Source organism: Amia ocellicauda, unplaced genomic scaffold (genome assembly GCF_036373705.1).
Source record: "Amia ocellicauda isolate fAmiCal2 unplaced genomic scaffold, fAmiCal2.hap1 HAP1_SCAFFOLD_26, whole genome shotgun sequence".
In the NCBI taxonomy this organism is placed as follows: Eukaryota; Metazoa; Chordata; class Actinopteri; order Amiiformes; family Amiidae; genus Amia; species Amia ocellicauda.
This window is the reverse complement of record NW_027102823.1, coordinates 1,424,027-1,431,838: the sequence shown is the minus strand read 5'-3', so window position 1 is coordinate 1,431,838 and position 7,812 is coordinate 1,424,027. Positions and strand designations below refer to the sequence as shown.

The 7,812-nt window shown below is 40.9% G+C and overlaps 1 non-coding gene across 1 annotated transcript; it reads right to left on the bottom strand.

The window, feature by feature from the left end:
• Positions 1 to 1,722: 1,722 nt before the first annotated feature.
• On the bottom strand, positions 1,723 to 1,837 carry LOC136726888 (U5 spliceosomal RNA). The gene has a single exon (XR_010808267.1). It is a non-coding gene; the product is annotated as a U5 spliceosomal RNA (small nuclear RNA).
• Between the last annotated feature and the right edge of the window lie 5,975 nt (positions 1,838 to 7,812).

The following is a 7,812-nucleotide window of genomic DNA, read 5'->3' as shown; positions in this document are numbered from 1 at the left end:
GTTAAATGGCTTCAGTTAAGCCAATTAGGTAATTAAGAGCTCAACTGGAAAAAAAACAGCAGGCATAGGGGTACTTTAGGACCACAGTCACTGATATAACCTACAATGTTGTTGTAATGAAAATCAGCAGACAGTGGGCCTCCTCCAGGACTAAGGTTGAGAAGCACTGGTCTTGAAGACCACAATAACAATCGACCTCAAGGGCTAGGGATATTCGAGGTGATGCTAAACCAGTCCTGAATGTTTAAATATAATGTTATTTTCTTGTAGTGTGCCGTTGCTGTTAATGCAACCAGTTATATTGAGCCATCAAATACAGAAGCTGACGAAAGACATCAACATGTAAATTTAGTTGTAAATTTAAAGTGTGTGTGAAAAATATTTTGTATATGGAGATTAACCCATAGTTTCACAGATAAATTGTGGACCAGTGATATTCAGGATCTTCAAAACAAGTCCTGAATGCTCAAACTTAACACTTCTTTTTTTAGAGTGTCGTTGCTGTCAATCCAGCCAGTGATGTGGAGCCATCAGATACAGAAGCTGATGAAAAACAACATGTAAATTTCCTAAATTAATATGGTGCATCAAAATACTTATTTAGCACTTTCAACTGTTTCTTTGTGATTCCTAAAATTACTTTACAGGCTGGGGCTGGGGGAAGACACTGCGCCCGCCTGGAGAAGCCTGTACAAGCCCCCCTCAATAAGAGAGCTGGCAATCTGCAGTGGAGGGTGTTACACACCATTATTGCTGTCAATTCTTTTATTACTGTTCTTAACCCTGCTGTGTCCGACGCCTGCCCATTCTGTGCTCAGAGAGAGACCGTGTTTCACTGTTTCAGCACTTGTTCTCGGTTGTCACCCATTTTTAGTCTTTTAACTCGTCTTTTTACTGATCTTAACCTGATTTTTAACACAAAGGTTTTTATTTTAGGGGCGCGATACACCAGAAGGACCAAACATGTGGACCAGCTGGTAAACTTCTTGCTGGGCCAGGCTAAAATGGCCGTCTATAAGACTAGGAAGAACAGAGTGTGTGGGGAGGGCAGTGAGGATGCAGTGAGAGTGTTTGCCATGCTGGTCAAGTGCAGAGTCAGACTAGAGTTTAACTATTACAGGCTGATGAATGATTTGGAGAGTTTTGAACAGGTCTGGTGTATTAATGATGCCCTTTGTGAATTGTATGACGGGGAGTTGGTTTTTATTATGTAATTCATTTATAGGGTTTAGTATTTGATGGTTGTTTTGTTGTGTGTATTGGGTTGCTTTCTTTAAAAGTGTACAGATCAGTGGCGGAGTTAATGCTTGTTGGGGGGAGACAAACAAAGGGGAACACTATTTTTTATTTATTTATTTATTTTCTTTTGTATGAATTATTGCGTGTTGCAAACAGGCAATGAAGTCTGATAAAAGTCAAAAAGTCTCTCTCTCTCTCACACACACACACACAGCCAGCAAGACACACAGAGCCAGCCAGCTCAGCGATGACATCACAAACATCTCTCTCAGGTGACTCCTATGACATCACAGAGCACGTACATTCCGTTGCTTGCCGTCTGTCAACCACTCAGTCACTGCCAGCCAGACTGGCTGGCTGACTGGATGGTGGGGCTGCTTGCTGCTGCTGCGTACCTTAGCAAGCTTATTTGCTTGACCGGCCTTCCTCCTCCGCCCACATGCCCACCTATGTCCGATCTGCTGTTCACCTGGATCACAGCTCCGCCCCAACAAGGCAGAGCCTCCCAAGAATGGTACAAACTCACCCACGATCCCCTCCACGGAAAGCTATAGCAAAAGGCAAAAGCATTATACGTAATGAAGAGGAACCCGAGTCCAAGACGCATCCGACCAGCCATACATATTTGTGTGTATTAAAGATCACATTTTATTACATTTAGATTTTCTGTACTTTATTACATCTTTTTGTGATTTTTAAATGTATTGTTTCTTTTCCTTATATATGTATGTATGTATGTATGTGTGTGTGTGTCTGTGTGAAAGTGTATGTGTTTGTGTGTCTCTGTGTGAAAGTGAGTGTGTGTGTGTCTGTCTCTGTGTTTGTGTGTCTGTCTCTGTGTGAAAGTGAGTGTGTGTGCGTGTGTCTGTCTGTGAAAGTGTGTGTGTGTGTGTGGGTGTGACAGTGTGTATGAGTGTCTGTCTGTCATGTAACTCGCACATCTGTGAGGGCACCATTTTTGCAGAAAGAGATGTACACATTTTGGAGCAACATATGCTGCCATCCAGACATCGTCTTTTCCAGGGACGTCCCTGCATTTTTCAGCAGGATAACGCCAAACCACATTCTGCCCAGATTTCAAGCGCATGGTTGCATAGGCAGAGAGTGCGGGTGCTAGCATGGCCTGCCTGCAGTCCTGACCTGTCTCCGAATTGAGAATGTGTGGCGCACTATGAAGTGCAAATTAAGACAACGAAGGCCCTGTGCAGTTGCGCAGCTGAGGAAATGCATAATGGATGAATGGGGGGAAATCCCACTTGCTAAACTTAACCAAGTGGTGTCTTCAGTGCCCAAGTGCTTAATAAGTGTTATTAAAAGAAAAGGTGATGTTACATAGTGGTAAACAGTCGACTGTCCCAACTTTCTTGGTTTCTTTTCACTGCTAATGAGATGCTGTAGAGTGAGTTAGTTATATTGCTTTCAGGAGCTCTAATCGTATTGATGAGTTCATGCAGCATTTGTAATTGAATTTCAAAAAGAAATCCTTGCTGTCTGGCCTGTGTGTATGAGATGTACTCTGTCAATCTTTGGCTAACAACTGAAACATTGGTAGAACAGAAATGGCAACATAAAAAAGAAAAGTACATTTTAAAAGAGCACATTAAATAGGATGAATATACAGTTTTTTACAATCACTTTGTCACTAATTTCAGAACCTTGATGTCATTTTTCAAAACTCTAGACACAAAACTCAAAACGGTCATCACTTGTAACACAGGCTGTCCAATGTTCAAAACATTGCATTGTGCATTCATATCTTTAAAGAAACCTTGCACTTGCAGACTTGTTGGTTCAAATAATTCATTTATCATGAAATACCATAGTAACATTTATTTAGATCACCCACACAGAAGATACCGATAGTTTCACTGTGTAGTTGTTCGTACAATCATTAAATATTGTAGTACAAAATATGTGATACATGTTTCATTATGGTACTACACATAAATACATCACTGTAAAAGGACTAGTAGAGAGAATACTACAGACACAGTGGAATCATTGAACAAAATCTGAAATGTATTGATGCAATACAATCAAATCACACCATAGGTTTCTTTGAATCCATGCAACAATAATTAGCTACAAAAACGAACAAAACTACAGTAAAATGTCAACTGCAGTGTTCCTCACCTGGCTTAGTGTAAAAAGCAAAACAAAGGATTGATTACTGTACTTCTAAATTTCCATCAGCCCTGTGTTCAGGTTCAGGTTCTCACAACCATTTTTCACAAGAGGCATCTTGAAACTGAACATACCTGAACATACTCAGTCATCAGCTGCTTCACTCTGTCTGCATTTCTTTCAAAAGGCACACTATACTCTGTGCTACACATTGGTATGCAGTATACAGTCATTTGACAATTGAGAGTAGCCTAATGTTTAGTGCATGCTGAAGACTTGCCGCTTCTCAGTACGGAAATTTCTGATGATTGAGGCCACAGTTGATCCTGAGTTGATTCTGAGGTTTGATTGAATCATTGTAGCTGCCTCAGTCATGGTCATGCCATGATTTACAACATGCTCTACAACTATTTCTCGGATTTCACTGGACACTATTTGCTGTTGCTGCCGCTGTCTGGTCCGTGGCCTTGTCCTCTACCACGTTCCCCCAACACCTCTCAAATGAGGCCCATGGCTGCCTCTCTGGTGAGGCCTAAGCCCTCCTCTATGACGAGGCCCACGACCACCTCTCAGAAGGGGTGCATGTCCCCTTCCATTCCTTTGACCACCACGTCTTCCTCCTCCCACTGCTTGACCTCTATTGTGACCTGGATGACTTGCCGGCTCCATGTTATCACTGTGTTGCTGGGGTGGATAGCACTCATTTCACTCGATACTCGTACCACAATGTGAAATCAATCATCAATAACCAGTTGGCAGTATTGGAAAAGCAATTACAAGGGCCTGCATACATACAGTAATGTCAAATCTGATGTGGAAGAACAATCATCTTCAACCAGGTTGGAGCGTTAGTTTCAATGCCTTTAATACACGCAGCGTGGAGAGGAACAGTGACTCAAGTAGATCCCAAAGTCGCTCTGCCTTCATTTTAACAGTCAGAGCTTTTATACACAAAAATCAAAGAGCTGGTTATAATCAGAAAGTCATTACTATGTTATCTTAAAAGTTAGCTAAGCAGAATTTATATCATTATAGGACAGAGTTCATAGATCAACACATGGATTAGGGAGCAGGCACTTCAATCATACTGTTTGACATTGTCTCCAAGATTCTCATCGTAAATAACAAACAGAAATCAAACTACCTTCTGGCCTGACCTTCTAGCTTGACCTTATCTTTCTTAAGTATACAAGAGAGAAAAACAGGTATTAGAGAAAAAATTTCTAACTTTCCTTCCACACTGCAAACATGGTGTGGAAAAGTGCTACATGATGATGAATGATGATGAAATATTACATCCATAGATAATGTAGTCCAACTGGTTCATGCTCCTCGTTTATTGATGTCAATGGATCTCATTATCCTGAAACTTTCATGATCGAAACATGGAATATTGTTTGTCAGTTTCCATAAAATTATGCATTAAGAGTAATGCAACAGTCACTTATCATTTTGAGCAGCTGTATCAATTGATAGTTAGATCTTTGTAATGAAATGAATAGACAGTGATCTCAGATGTAATGTGTGAATTGCATTTTGAAATGGTAATACTTTGATGTTAAGTTGTGTCATTTTAGTTCAATGAACAAATGATCTGAGGTTGATGTGTATTGTATCCAAGCAATTGTAAAAAAGTGTTAGAGTTTTGAAAAATGTGCATTTTGATCATCGGGTGTGAGTTTAGTGTCTAGAGTTTTGAAAAATGACATCAAGGTTCTGAAATGAGTGCCAAAGTGATTGTAAAAAAGTGTAATATCAGGGGACAGTGGCTATTAGTGATCTGGCCTTCCGTGGCCTCTGTATTAATGTAACAGGTCACATTGTATGTGTACACTGATACTTGATAGTATAATATAGTACAAGTAAAAAACATACATAGGCATCATAGAAGTATTTTGCAGAAATGATTATGGATAGTTATCAAAATGGAGAGGAAATGCTAAATCCAGTCTCCCCAGGCTGAGCTTCTATTGCTGCACCTGCTGGCCCCACTATATGGATAGAGCCACACCAAGTACAAGAGTCTCCCCATTGCTATTTATATCTCCCTATCCAGTCTTCTTGTAGTCAGGGTGGGGTGCCTATTCCCCTGCATGCTTTGAAACCTATAGCACCTGGGACGCACACTTGGGATCCGGTTCCTCTGCCCCTCACATACACATGAGGAATCCTAGGTGCTCAATACGTCATACTGTAAATAACGGGGACTATGATTGGCTCCCTGACATTACCCACACTGCGACTGATGCTACCCATTTCACTACCCAACAAAGACCCATAATATGCGTGTGTCTGTCTGTCTGTCTGTCTGTCTGTGTGTGAAAGTGTGTGTGTGTCTGTCTGTCTGTCTGTCATGTAACTTGCACATCTGTGAGGGCACCACTAATGCCGAAAGAGATGTACACATATTGTTTATTTTCCATATATATGTATGTATGTATGTATGCATGTCCAATTGCTTTGACAATACAAATGAATTGAATTGAGAGGGAGGGAGAGAGAGAGAGAGAGAGACAGACAGACAGACAGACAGAGAGACACACATACACACACACACACACACACACAGAGAGCCAGCCAGCCAGCCAGCCAGCTCAGCGATGACATGACGAGCCTCTCTCAGCTTACTGCTATGACAGCACAGAGCACGTACATTCCGTTTAACAAATCGTTAAACAAAAAAGGTTATAAACACATTGACTACAATACCGGTTAGTAAGACGAAGGTGAGTCTCTCGTTAGTATTATTAGTCAGACATTAAATAACTACGCAGGTTAGTATTTATGTCGGGTAACTTCTCGTTATATATATATCAGTCTCATTTACGTTTAGGTGCCGAGAAAGATCCTATTTGTTACCACAATTTCCCTTAACTGATTATTATTCAATGATTAAGGATAGGCAGGGCCACCAATAATCTAATGTCTATTAACTTGTGTCAATTTCAGACTAAACAGTTAAACAGGAATGAGAAGATATTTCTCGGGGTTGACAGATTTTATTTCTAAAATTATCAACAAAACAGTTTAATGCAACACACATTTATATTTAAGAAAACTAAATGATATTACACATTCTAGAGTTATGAATCACAGATTAACATTTCTAATTGATTTCTCAAATGTCATGAATCACAAACTCCAAACTGTTAAACTTATGTGAACTTCGTCGCAGAGAGGCCTCTCTGGCTTCGGGCTCAGATAACAGCACTCGGCACGAGGTCTGTGTGGTTTGGAACAAAGGCAGTCTGGTTCGGCTTTGTCCAAGAACTTCCACTCAGTCGATGCACCTGTAAGTTGGGGTTTCGGGAATGTAGAGTCTTTTCCAAACAGATTTTCCACTGGTTTGAATGCTCCAAGGTTGTGCACAAAATCTTCTTTGTAAGCAGGGTTCCACCGTAGTTACTTGAAGACAAAGTCTTTGAGGAAAGCAGGGCCCTGTTTATTCCAAGGGTCAAGTTTCTTAAGACTCAAATAGCTATTTAAGTGACTGACACTTTCGTATTCAGTCGACTTAGTCAATTGTCCAGCTGTAAAACTCCACTGATCAGGTGGGTCTGTAAAGTTATTTATTTAATAAAGTCCTTTAAAAGAATTCTTCGTACGGCTCAATCTCCTTCTCCCAGTTTAACTCTTCTGTTGCCGGCAAAGACTTGGTTGGTTTCTGATTCCGGTTCTGGCAACAGAGCTACAGGTTGAGCTGTGGCAGCGAGTTTCTGGTTCAGGTGAGAGAAAGAGAGAGAGAAAGACTGTCCGCTGTTCCTTAAAGTCTGTCAGATCAGTAGGTGATTGGTCCCTGAGTTCTTGAGATTGGATTTCGGTTTCAGCCCCCAGTGTCCTATTGGAGGGGGGCTTGATTTATGACTGATGTCAATCCATGCCATCTTTTGGAAATGCCGGTTGGCCCGGGTTCGTAGCTCTATGTCGGGATTTCGGCTCTCGTCCACTTCAAAGAGTTTTTATCACCTACAGGCCCCTTTCTCCAGACATCTCATAGCAGAATTCCAAACTATTTGGCCTCTTCTCGGTGCCATCCTCCCCAAAACTGTCACTTTGATGCAAACCAGTTCCAAGCTGATGAGCTAAGGAAATCTGATAACTTTGGGGGGGGGAGAGGTCTTCTTTAGATCCGTGCTTCAGCTCAGAGCCCAAATGCTCTTATCCAAATACACCCAACATAACGCTACATATGTATGTATGTATGTATATATGTGTAGAAGGAAAATTAGAAATTATTTTCTTACACCTGTTTTTCTCTCTTGTATACTTAAGAAAGATACGGTCAAACTAGAAGGTCAGCCCAGAAGATAGTTTGATTTCTGTTTGTTATTTACGATGAGAACCTTGGAGACAATGTCAAACTGTATGACCTACGAGCCTGTTCCCTAAAACCATGTGTTGACCTATGAACTCTGTTCTATAATGATATATGTTCTGCTTAGTTAGCCT